The following is a 13,855-nucleotide window of genomic DNA, read 5'->3' as shown; positions in this document are numbered from 1 at the left end:
CACACAAAGGGCTGTTAAAAGCTGGTTTTAAAAGTGAAACTCTGTTAAAAATGAAACAGATACAAAGTTAACATACCTATTTCCATTCAAAGACACCGAGTGGAAACGTTGCACTGTTATAAGTTACATTCGTGCCAGCAGAAATCGACGTTTTATTATTTGTGTCCAAAAAGCAAAAAGTCGCCGTTTAAAACATTCTACACTATTTCTTAGATGAATTATATTAATACTGTCCGGACAAGGCTCCAGTAAAGCGGGGTTGAGAGTCTGAGGTAACTAGCGAAGCGCACTAAAAATGGAGGAGCGCCATGGCTGCCAGAGCAAGGCAGGGAAAACAACGACTCGCGCATTCACACTACAGCGCTGATCCTCTCGACGATATACGCGGATTTTACACGGAAAATACGAATATCTTCATACAAATCGCGTTTGTATATAATATTAAATGTCAAAAATGCGACAAGCGCAGTCAATTAAAGTTGAAGGAGAGCCAGCCAAAAGCCTAGAGACTCTCGACGTGTTTCACTTCCCAAGGCTCATCCGCCATCTAGAGCTCCTTCCCAGCTCTGAAAGCTTAGCCTTTGATTGACGTTCTTTCCATTTACCCAGCACTCAGGTGATATACTAAAGACCCACCCCTTTTTATTTTGAACAAAAATATGCAATTAAAAGATTGTTTTTTTATAAGAAATTTTGTACACATTCAGCCTGCTGAATAGACTTTAAGTTAGAACAATTTCCTAAATCAGATTGCAGTCTTTTAGTGGAAAAACTGCAAAGAATATTTTATTTTCTAAGCCATCACTTCCTGTTCAGACAGGAAATGAGACAACAGGAGCCATTTTATGGTGTTAGGGGTGCCTTGGACACCATTTCATAAAGTAAAATTACATCAGACTTGACTCATGTTAAAGTAATGGTGTGAGAATTACATGCAAGTAATAAATAATTGAGCTTTAAGTACGAATAGTGTAGGCTTTTGTGCTGTGGTTGTGCGCTTTGAATAACTGATGGTCATTTTATGTTGTAACCTACAACTAAAGACTAAAATAAATATAGTTTAAACAGATAATCGTTGCTACAGAATATGTCGAATAAGTGAAAAATGACAATGTCGTCTTAAAGGCATTGTTCATACAGCAAAATGTAATGAAGAGATAGCTATTGCCTAACCAGCTATTTTTTTTAACCAGCTATTTTTTCAAACAAAGTAATTGTTTTACCTTAAAAATTGCTAAATGTACGGCAATTGAAATTGATTGGTCCAGAAACCCTTTACGGCTAGATAAAGATCGAAATAACTTTGAATAATAGTCATGAAGGTCCAGTATCCATGAAGGTCCTACATTAGTAAGTGGATGAAGAGAAAATCGTAGCTATATTGACTTTACAGGAAATAACCGAGCTGTTGACTTCTACACCGAACTAAAGACCAGGTTACCCAACTTGAAAAGTTTTGTTTTATTTAACTAACCAAGGACAAAGTCATGTTTCTTTTAAAAAAGACAATAATTTTATTTATCATCAAAACCACATTCAAATCTAAAATGAGACAAATCATTTACTTTCTTTGAAAGAAAAGGCATAAAATAAAAATAATATATATATATATAAAAAAAAACGTAATGCTCAATTTCACAGCATGAAGACAGTTCAAATCCATTTCAAAAACACATAACTGATGCACCCACATCAACAATTTTAAGCAAAAGCAAAATATCGGACATTCCAGTCCAATCCGCACCAAAAAATTTAAAAAATTGCCGCCTTCTTGACAAAGCAGATGTCTCCTCGTGAATCTCCAGTTGCATGGGGTCTTAATGGAATTAAAAAGAAAGGGAAAAAGATGTAAACCCCAAAATGCATTTGAAAGCAAATATAAACAGTTCATGCTAACTTGTCTGCAACAGCCTAACAAGTTGTTTTCGCCAAAAGGCTAATTAAGTCTTAGCCCACTACAAACTTAAGGGGGAAAAATGGAGCCATGAAAAACAACTACTTGGTCACAAATATTGAATAAGCTAACCACGATGAGGTTACAATATAATCATATATAATCCAAACCACCATTACACAACGACTGCTGATTATTAGAAACTCAGCGTATCAAATCTGTTACTTTCCAAGCAGCAACCAAATCGGTTTGTGAAAAGTGAAAAAATTAACCAGTCGTAACTACCAGTAGGAACTGCCAAGGCAAATAGCTAGCTATTTCCGCAAACACAACCAGTAATTCTAATAAACAGTCCTAGTCACAATATTTTACAGCAATTCTTCTGCAGTTACAAATGCGCTCCAAAATCAGCTTAAAATGTTCATTCCTTCAATTCAGTCTAAGATTTGAAAATAGGCCCATCTGAATGTTAATTTTTATCTGTAAGTACATTTTAAGTCTCTTATTAGCAGCTGGGTCGTTATGCAGGGCCAGATGTATACTGCACAACGTACCTGGGGACAAGTATGATGGAATTTAATCTAAATGTGGGTGGGAACATTCAACAAGTTTATTACCATCCACATTTTTTCCACCAATTCCAAAAGAAAAAGCACAAGCTGTAGGCAGGGTTGGTTGGAAACCAATGTCATTTGAGGCAGCTTTTGGAATTTCAGACCAATATTTCAGCAAGTTCTCACATTTCGTGTACTCTAATCATGTAGTGTAAGACTCACATGAGCTCATGAGGCTACTAAGTTGTGATACTGAGTCAGCAAGCCCCACTAGGCAAGACTTCACAAAGGACAACGTGGACATGCAACAGACCATTACCTCAACCAAACAATCAGCAAACATAAGTGACAACAAATGTTACAACAAATGTCCGTCATTCCCAAAACGATGATTTTCTAAAATGTATGCAAGTGAAATTCTGAGGGATTTATTATTTTAAAAGGCATGAGATATGATTGCAGGTCAGTGAAGAATATTCCCATAGATGTAACTGGGAAGAATAAATAAAATAAAAAAATAAAAAATGTCTGTCACCCCTCAAACACCTATCCTAATTGATAACTACTAGATGCTTGTTACCGCCACATACATGATATAAGTAATATGCCGGCATCAGGTAACGTTAAAAAAACTGGCCAGTTTAATTGAGTTGTCAACACATAATAATGCATTCAATTGTAAAATTCAAGGTCAAACTAAAGACATCTTTTTTGATTATGCATTAATAAATGCCAACTGGCAACATAAAAAAAAAGCTTTTCCAAGATCCTCAGTGGCAAGTAAAAAGGGATGACTTGATTAAAAGACAAATTGTTTCACATTAACGGTCAATGATCAATAGGGGCCCAACTGTAATGAGAGAAAATACTACGTAGTCTTAGATATCCCTTAATTGTCTGGTTTTGGTAGATTGTCATATCTTCCCTACGTAAAGGCCCTTTATCCAAGGAGAATATTTAAAATAATAGTATCTGTAGGCTACTGTGTATTTGTACTATTGTATGTGTGTGGTGTCTCGAGGGTGCAGACAAAAATATAATTCAAAAGTGAGACTAGAATTCTAATCATCAATCTCACTCCTGTGGTAAAATGCATTCACACTAAGTGCTAGCTATTCATACCCCACCATGACAAATATGCAGATGCTTTGTATTCAAAGTCTTTTTTATTGCATGTACAATTTACTGGTCAGCGTGGGAAGGGGCGGTCATATAACAAATCTCATGGCAGTTAATGTAATGTCCAAAGAAAAACCTTTGCATTTATAAAAACAATGAACGATATGAAACTAAGTGTACTTAAGGGAACGGTGTAAAATGACAGACATTTGAAGTAACTGTTCAGTTTATTAAGAAGAGAAAAGACTTACAGAGTAGTCTTCAGGTTTTTCTGGTTTTCGGCCAAAGCCACACAGTCCACCTTTTGGCTCTGTAAAGAGGATAAAACATTAGAAATGTGTATGTCCACGTTTCAACAAGTCATTTGAGTTAATCACTGTGACCATACCCCTAATTAACTTATCCAATTTTTCGACTGAGGAGAAACATCATTTGGATGCATACTTAAGATGAACCGATTCACTTTTCTTCAGTTCCGATTAAATTCTGAAAGGGTTTATCGATCAATAACAATACCAGAGCAGAGTGGTTAGCGTTGCTGACTTGTAAGCGCTGACCTGTATTAGTTTCCCTTGCAATTTGCCTATGCAAGACACTTTGGATAAAAGCATTTACTAAATACCACACCTTTACCTTTGTCTATATTTATTGCCATTATGTGTAAGGTTACACAGAGCTATAGTAAACCAGACAGCACTTACTTAAAGATAAAACAAAATAATAATACAAAGATACATTACACTGATTTCGTCACATTCAAATATTATTTACAATCTCACAACTGAATACAGGGCAGAACAGCGTAATGTGCGAAGGATCAATTAAACCTTTAATAAGATAACCGCTAAATATGAGATTCTGTTCAGTTATTCAAGTGACGAAAGTAAACAGAATCCCAAAAACTGTAGCGTAGTCTGGGGCCTGGTCACCAGAATTATCCCTTAGCAAAGTAGTTCGACCTTAATAAGCCTAAATTGAGACTTGTTCAGTTCATTTGGCAAAACAATTTAACAAATTTGAAAATCCAATCCTTGCAACTATATTGAAAGAAATACCAGTCCTAAAATAGTTAGCTTATCTATTGATAGTTTGGCTCCGCCCACATAAGTTATGCTGTGACTAGTCTGTAACTGATGTAACAAAGATGAAACAATAGGGCCCACTAGGGGCTTGAGCCGTTAGTTCAGTTTGTTTCATTGACTTGAAGGCTGTTTTCGGAACTCATTTATGGCATTTATTGGTCGGAAAAGACCAAATTAACTTAAAGATGAATAAAGTGTTGCTTTTCATTTTTCCTCTCTTAGTTTGCATTTTTGCCTAGTGACCTCTGTAAATAAAAGCTGCACTTTGCTTCTCTGTAGATAACAAACAGACCATGGTTTGCACCCAAATAATGTAGCAGGGGCAGGCGGAGTGGGGAATAATCGTGCTTGAGTTCAGATTTGCGAAGTGGACTAAGTGTGAACACAGCCAAAGTAAAGGCCAAAATAAGGTTCTGCGACTGCGGCTGGCCACGATTGACTCGTTTTAATTTATGGTTCTCCAAGGATTGTGCGTGTTGCAAAGCAATTTGCCACCAGAATAATACGTGGAGCAACTGGGTTTCCGAAGACGACCTTAGAGAAGCCTACTGTCCTATGTGGTCGTGGAAGTCGAAGGCTTCACAGCCTTGACTGATAGTTACAAAAAGTGGGAGACGCACACCAGCACACGAGAAGGGGTACGAAAGAACACCAGGGGCTCTTGCGCTTGCGTGTTTCTGAAAACGGACAGCTATTAATTGAGCTTAAGAGTTCTGGCTGGTTGCCAACTTAATATGAATTTCAAAAGTGTAGTTGCCAATGGCCTTGATGTCATTTTGAACCTCCAGCCCTTTTTAGAAATTAGATACCACATGCAACTCTTTGCCATGACATTCTATTGCCAGAGAAAATTTGCATAGGCAAGGATTAACCTGTTGTGTCTACCATACAAACAAGACCATCCACGAAACCCACCCAATCTACTTTCCCCATTCTGTTCATCAATCAGTATAATTGTATTAATTGACGCTGAATTGTTATTAGTTTTAAAATAATGATAATAAATAAACTATACTTTTCAATCATTCATATTTTGGCCAATTGGATGGACCAGATAACTTTCATATATAGGTTAAGTAGGGAGGCGGGAAATTTGAATTAAGACTTAATTTGACTTCTGTTACAGTGTGTGGCCTAAAACTGCCTCACTGTAAATAACACAGAGCAATTACACACCTCAACCACAAGGGGGCATTGGCCTGCTTCTAGAGCTGCTTCTAGCTAGTTATAAAATGGTAAGGCACTGCACCAATTGCAGCATGCAATCAGTGTGGCGATAACTCAAGGCCAGTTGTTACTATAACCCGAGAGAGTGAGAAGTTAGTCATCACTGCGGTTTTGATCCCTTTGATTGGATTCCCCCTTTTCCCAGTTTATTCTGTGTTTGACACGTTTTGTTTATTTCTTGATTTTATGTATTCCTGAACTTTCGGGGAGCTTGGAGGCTTCTGCTCTACACTTAAGCTTTTCATCTGCTGGAGACACTGCTGGGCTTGGGTCAGGGCCCCAATAGTAAGATGGTGTCCCCTTGGTCATTCATCCACTTCACTTTTTACATACTGACTAACGCGTCTAACAAACACATTTAGGCAACTGGGAACACCCTAGACTTTAATTGCAAGCTTCATTGCCAATCAAAGTTCATCACACTACATATGATATCCCTACAACATAGGGAATTATTATAATTTTTTAGTACTGAGGGTGGAACCAGTCATTATTGAACCTCTGTTATATCTCTTTGGGATTTGTAACACATTTTGTGATACTATTCTAATGCCAAATTCAGCTCAGCATTTGGGTTAAAAAAAGCAACAGGGTATATCCTTTACTGCTGTGGGTGGAGCTTAAGTATCCTAATCAGTAAGTGGACACCTACTTCAAATGATCAATGTTTCAGTAAGAGGTTTTTACATTTGTGTAGTGTAGAATACAGTTCATGATAGATAGTGTAGCATGTCTGTAGTAACATATATATATATATATATACCATATATATTAAATTCCATGTTCCGTAATCTCTGGACAGCAGATACTATTGAAGTGACAATCGATTTAATAAAGAATAGCTAGCTACGTTTTTGATGGACTGGTCATTGATAATATTCCCTGCAAGAGTGGGCAGTTCACATCTTATTTAGATGTGTTTACATCACAAACACGTGTTAGTCTGTAACTGAGTGGTGCTAGCATAGTACTTCACATTCTGTGATGCGGAACAAACCATACATCCAATCCTAATGTATAATCGACTTGGTGTAAGAAGTGTCGCTGTAGTTTATGGAAATTCGATTTTGAAGTGTTAACACAAGCTTTTGCATAACAGTTAATAATAGTGTTGTATAATAATGTACCCATCCAAAGAAAAATAAATCTTAAGTATCAATCAATACACAACCACAGAGGAAAGGGTAAAACTGTCCAATCCAAACCCCTTGGGGTCACTTCCAACATTGCAATTCTATCCTGTCCAGTTCCATAACACAGAACTAATACATGTTAAGAGTTGTTCTACACATTTAAAGGAAAGTTAGATTGAGAAATGGATACAATTAATGAAGTGAAACCATATAATGAATGCATACACAACTTATTTCATTCTTTGTTTGTCAATGTGTTTAAGACCACCTCTACAATACTTACGATGGTAAGTACGGTCCAACACCGGATACTGCATTCGCCCAGGCAGCAACCCCTTTAAAGTAAACATGAATATTAATGACTGAAATCATCATTGCATATACAATTTATAAGTTGGAGAACAGCACACCCTACTGGTTGTGGAAAGGATAGCTACCAATAATTAGTAAACGCTCTACAGGATTGCGAAATTATTTTCGCATTACCTTGATTTCCTGTTTTTAATCCAGTTTCCACTCCTTTAACGCACTCCTTCATGATGGACCCTGAAAAGAGAATTTAAAGCTTAATTAAAATAACTGTATTACACCTAACATTGTTTATGATTACATCTAAATGAAAAAAGCCCTTTTAAATTAAACTTTAACTTGTCCTTTGTGCAAGTACATCTTTCCACCGTCATGTTACATTCTAGTTGCACACTTCATATTCCAGGGTCTTTAGATAATCTAATGTGTGGCATTTCACAATTTTTCAAAATAAACCAATAATGTAAAGACTCAGAAAAAAATGACACAGAACATGAAGAGTATGCTTTGTTTTTATTATAAAATGTTTTATGATTCAGGTTCAGAGAACGTCGAATGGAGGACACTGAAAACCCACAAAATGTCGTCTTCTACAGGAGCTTAATGTAAGGATTTAAAAATCAACACAGAACCAATGAATAAAACTGGTCATAGTTTATGAAAACCCAGTGGAATCAATGTAGTGCTTCCTTAAGAACTAAGAAAACATATATTGTATACCAGTGGCATTAAATGTCCTTGAATTGTAAATATATTTTGTGTCATAGGGCTAAATGTGTAATTTCATACATAAATACTCATTTTGATATACCTGACAACGTGCATGAGCTTCACAAACTAGATTTAAAATGTTAATGTCTCCCTGTACAAGACCTTATGCTGAAAAGTTATATTCTTTTAATTTCTATATTTTTTCCAACCCTTACCACAAAGAGTTAAAAGCCAACACCCTATTCATAAACTTCGACGAATACTGTAGAAATGTCCCTCAAAACATTGTACATTCTACACCAATAACAATCTTTCAACAACCTTAAAAGGAGATGAACATTTTGAAAATGTATCTTGTTATTTTTTTTATTCAATAACAGGACTTGCATAACAGCACAAAAATAACTCTATTTAAGTCTAAACTAAATTTGAAGTATTTTGTCTCATCATTGTTTTTGCTACATTGTTGCTAGACAGGGGCCAATTATTCGAATAAGACACTACCTCAATTTCTTATTTCAATTTTTACCTCTTTTAAAAAATAAATAGATGCAAAAGATTGTGCTGAAATGTTTTTAGAAACCTTTAGAATGTCGACCCTAAACATGATATGTATCCAAGTTTAATTTGCAAACACTGTTTTGAATAGCTTTTTGATTAAAACGATTTTTAAGAGAGAGCCATAACAAGGACATTTGCCCTTTCAAGGACAAAGCACATTTTTAATGCGTAGTAAGCCACCATTCGGTTTTACACGACTTTTAAAAAGAAATAGCCACTCGTACTAAGATTTTAACACAGCATCCGTAATACTTACGAACTATTGGGACGTTTTCTATCGAATTTTCATTTACAATTGCGATTTTGAGGTACTTGTTTGTCTTTCCATGGAGGCTTGGAATCCACCATGGCCATTTTTACAACAGGCAGTTCAACCCTCTCTTTGCCTCCATATTGGAACGGACGTCAACGTTAAGCGATACCTCGACTCAGCTAAGGGACGTTATGGTATTTTTTAAATCTTACCCTTGCTGGTCTCCAATATTCTGTAAGTAGATCTGTTCGCGGTGTCGCCATCTTTCTAGCAAATTTAGCTCGTTTTGAGAGGATCTTGTTCCTTCTCAGTGTTCGTCTTCCCTCCATGTTGCACTGGTGTCGCTGCAGCTCCTCTTCTGTTTGCTCTCCTCAAGCGCTCGCGCTGTTATCCAGGTTTAGCGGACTGCCCCTGTGTTTTAGCGTCAGCGCGCTCCACTTCCTCTCTCTCAGCAAGAAAGCATTCTGGGTAAAAAAGAGAAAAATGAAATCTAGCAGATTTTCACATACGTTACAATAGTCTTAAACTCGTTAAAAAGCGGACTTCTATTATGATAAGCGATACCGTTACAATCATTGTACCTTTGCATCCTTATTTAGTGTCTTCCATTTTGTCGTATTGCAGCACTGTAGCTTTCCGTATACTTAGTTAAAATAGTTTGCCTGCGATTCTTTCTTTCTTCATTTCTCGATCAATTACCAACTAACAACATTTAGTAGGTCTATGTACTTATCATTAATAGTTTTGTTCTAGCTTACTGTGTTTCACACATTTCCAGTCTTATGTGGTTAATCTTTGAGAAATTATTGAGAGGGTGACGTTTGCCTCAGTGTTAACACACCATGGCTATGGTGTATGATTGCAATAGATCTGCAAATTATAACAATTTGCATAGCTTTCAGTTTAAAAGTAGACAAAACTAGGTCACATTGTCTCAATTCATCCCTACAGCTGACCATTTTAGACCAACATGACAGAATGGGAGAATGAGATAACAAAAAGAGACATGACATTGAAATGTACAAATACAACATTTTCATTAGATTCCGTTCGGTGAAGACATTGCATTCATTTACATTAGGCCTATATTGACGTCCTGAACAGTCACACTTCAGATGGGTATTGTAATTCAGCCACATATAGCCTATATATTACCCATCATTACTCAATGAAAATACTTTTGACAGAAGCCCAGCAAATCTGCCTTTTACCTCAACACGCCACAAGAGGCTTCATGTGCTTTCTGAGCCCAAGCTTTAAGTGTGAGTATACACAATGGCCAGCAACTCGTCATGGCTTGTCTTGCATACCATAGCTGGTAGCCTAGCAACTGTAACTAGATCAATCCTGCCCCCTCCCCCACAGCCCTCCTCTGCCACGCTGGCAACTGCGCAGACAGAAATGACCATTGAAAAATATCATTAAGTAACTGAACCCATTTTCAAGTGAATTTGTCCAGTTGTCACTTATTAATATTATTAGTGTTATTATTATTAGTAGTAATAATAATAATGATATTGTTGTTGTGGTTATATTTTGTCAATAAAAAGAAAACAACCTGACCCTGAGTGTCAAGAAGACAAAAGAGATCATAGTCGACTTCAGACGGCAAAAGGCGAACCCTCAACCCCTCATAACCAATGGTGCGGAAGTGAAGAGGACCTCCTCCTTTAAGTTCCTGGGGGTTTTGCTCTCAGTGGATAGTGAATGGGAGATGAACACAACTGAGTAAACAAAGCACAGCAGCAGTTCTACTTCTTGCGGGGAAAAAAAGAGAAACAACCTGTCTCTCGAGCTGCCTAAGTCTTTTTACCACTGTTGCATTGAAAGTGTCATCACATACTGTATCACTGCATGGTACGTCAACTGCACAGACAAAGACAGAAAATCCCTCAGTCGGGTCATAAGGTCTGCTGAGATTAGACTTCTACTGCCTCCCCTGGACGACATCTTTAGGACACGCTGCCTCCGCCGGGCATGTGGCATTTTGCAGGATGAGACTCACCCCGCAAACCATCTCTTCACCCTGCGTCCCTCTGGCAGGCACTACCGGGCCACTGAAGCCCGCATCTCCACTCTGCAGAACAGTTTCATCCCCAGGGCCATCGTATAACTAAATAACCACACAACCCTCCTACCCTCCACCCAGCACAACTGCACTTTCACTCTGTGCCATGATGTCTTGATGATCTCTATTTAAAAAATATATATATTTATGTGTGAGTGCGTGGGGTTGCAAGCATGCTTTAATGTGGTTGAAGGGTGTATGTGGATGTAAGCATTGTTTTTTTTAGTGGTTGCACAAGCTAATATCGTGTATCTAATGCACAATGACAAATAAAGTCTATTCTATTCTATTCTATTAGAGTATGGTGTTATGGTTCTGGTTAATTCCTCGAGATCTCTTTACAATACCATTCTGATGTATTTTTATATTAGTTACTTATAATAAGGTAATTTGAAAAGCATCCTACATTTCTTAACAGTCATTAGTGCAGACAGACACACCACCAGAGGTCCATCACCACCAGAGGATTGTTCATTACAGTCTATTTGTTGGATAAGGAGAGTACGCCATCATGTGGCTCAGGCTGGCACCAAAGTTCATAGTAGCACTTAAGTATACAAGTCAAGGGTCTTTTAGGCTTACTGTAAAAATGCTCAAAATAAACATTAACTAGAAGAAGAAAATGAAGGAAATACCAGTGCATGAAATGCAAAAGTTAAGAAAGGAAGAAGAAAGGAAAGAAGATTTAAAGCAGAAAGGAAAGAAGAGTGAACAATAGGTTAAAGAGAGTAAAGAGAGAGTGAAGAGGGGAAATACTGAAAGAAGGAGAGAAAATGGAATGAAGCAGAGTGATGTAGTGTGAAAAAAGAGGAGTTTGAGAGGGATAGAAAAAAAAACAAGTGGATGGAGGTTCTACAGAGAAAGGGAATAAGTGAAAATAGGAAAGAGGAAGGAAATGTTAGAATGATCGATGGATAAAGTGGAAGATATAGGTTTGGCATGGAGGAAGTAAAGGAAATGGAAGGGAGGATAGAGGACTGTTAAGACAAAGAAGGCTGACAAAACAGTTGAAAAAAGATTTGATGGACAGAGTAATTGAAGGAAGAAACGAAAGAAGAGTGAACAGGAGTGGCTATGGATAATGAGATATAAAGAGAGAGTGAAAGGGGAAATATTGAAAGAAGGAGAGAAAATGGAGTGAAGCAGAGAGATGGAGTGTGAGAGAAAGTAGACTGAGAGGGATAGAGAGAAAGATGGAGAAAAAATAAGTATGGAAGGTGGCTCTTAATATTCCTATTTATACAGTTGGATTAGGAGGAACAGAGAGAAGAGGAGGCTTGAAACCTTGGCGCAGGTGTCAGTGAAGCACAGGTGCAAGACAGTTTATTGACCCTTTTATGTTGTCACAATTGCTCAATGTAAGTCTATGGGATAATTTGAATACGTTTTATCTTTAATATCTTAAAAAGAATAACGTTTGGATAAAAATACATAGCACAGGTGTCCTTCATAAGACCTACATGACAAAGTTTGAATGAAGTTTCAACATTAAGCGGTTCAAGCTGAATAATGATGATAATGAAGTTGATAAAAAAGACTATATACCATAAAGGGAGGAGTTACAGTAAAACACAGTCCTCTGTCTTACAAGCTGAATTCCTTTTATACCAGCTTTGAGAGGGACAGTGACCCCCCTGCAGTGGAGTTACCTGAAGTCCTAGCCAGTGGTGTGCCTTCATTAACTGTAGCTGAGGTGAGGCACTGCTCCAAAAAGATCATCCCACTCAAGGCACCTGGCCCAGATGGCATATCAGGAAGGGCCCTCAGGGGTTGCGCTCACCAGCTAGCAGGGGTCTTCAGAAACATCTTCAACCTCTCCCTTAGCCTGTCTGTACTCCCCCCTGCTTCAAAAGGACCGCCATCGTCCCAGTGCCCAAGAACATAAAGGCCATCTGCATTAATGAATATCGCCCGGTAGCACTGACCTCTGTCATAATGAAGTGCTTTGAACAGCTAGTTAAATCATTCTTCTGCTCCTTGCTGTCTCCCACCCTAGACCCTATGCAGTTTGCAAAGCGGCTCTGTGCTCAGCCCCCTCCTGATCTCCTTGTTCATGCATGACTGTGCTGCTACGCACAGTTCAAATCTCATCGTGAAGTTTGCTGATGACACAACCATTGTTGGCCTCATCACTGACAATGACGAGTCAGCCTACAGAGAGGAGGTTGATACCCTGACAACAGGGTGTCAGGATAATAACCTCTCTGTCAACATCAGCAAGTCTAAAGAGATGATGGTGGACTATAGGAGACGGCAGGAGGAAAAGCATGCACCCCTACATATCAACAGATCTGAAGTGGAAAAGGTCAGCTGCTTCAGGTTCCTCGGGTTGAACATCAGCAGTGATCTCACCTGGTCTACTCACACGAAAACGCCTCTTCTTCCTGAGGAGACTGAAGAAGTTTGGTTAGGAATCAGTCCTCCTCGCTAACTTTTACAGAGCATCCTGACTGGTTGCATCACAGTGTGGTACGAGAGCTGCACAGCCAAGGATTGAAAGGTCCTACGCAGTGTGGTCAGGTCTGCAGAGTTCATCATGGGCAGGGAGCTCCCAGCCCTGCAGGACATCTTCCACACACGATGCATCAGAAAAGCTGGCAAGATCCTTAAAGACTGCTACCTTCCAGCCTTTAGACTTTTTTCCCCATTGCTTTCTGGCAGGCGCTACCGAAGTAGCCTATTTGGTCTCGCACCCGTAGATTCTAGAGCAGGTGGGGTGGAACTGACTTAGTTGAACATCTTCAGATCTTGTATGATGATTATATGTAGTGATAATCGTAATATATTGGATTACATTCGATATCAGAAGACATTTCATGTAATCACTATAAGGATGGTCACTTCATAGTGAATTCATGGTGAGACACGTGCGCTAAAACATGTAGTTGCGCTCACAGTATGACACAAGTCAGTCAAAGAATTTGCTCTATATTAATTTGACCTG

At 38.2% G+C, this 13,855-nt stretch overlaps 1 protein-coding gene and 1 long non-coding RNA gene across 2 annotated transcripts in view; both read right to left on the bottom strand.

Moving 5' to 3' along the window:
- Positions 1-149, bottom strand: part of chd2 (chromodomain helicase DNA binding protein 2) — a 35,752-nt gene extending 35,603 nt beyond the window's left edge. Inside the window, exon 1 of the mRNA XM_080842389.1 lies at positions 77-149. The gene's annotated coding sequence lies outside the window, so the exon portion shown is untranslated. The remainder of the gene's footprint in view (positions 1-76) is intronic.
- A 1,345-nt stretch (positions 150-1,494) lies between these two features.
- On the bottom strand, positions 1,495-9,218 carry LOC308368371. The gene is made up of 5 exons (XR_013968728.1): positions 9,056-9,218; positions 7,496-7,555; positions 7,293-7,344; positions 3,819-3,877; positions 1,495-1,816 (listed from the first exon to the last, which is right to left on the bottom strand). It is a non-coding gene; the product is annotated as an uncharacterized lncRNA (long non-coding RNA).
- Between the last annotated feature and the right edge of the window lie 4,637 nt (positions 9,219-13,855).

This window comes from Sprattus sprattus (assembly GCF_963457725.1).
Source record: "Sprattus sprattus genome assembly, chromosome: 7".
Lineage (NCBI taxonomy): Eukaryota > Metazoa > Chordata > Actinopteri > Clupeiformes > Clupeidae > Sprattus > Sprattus sprattus.
Note: the sequence above shows the minus strand (reverse complement) of the source record. Positions and strands in the feature narration are given on the sequence as shown.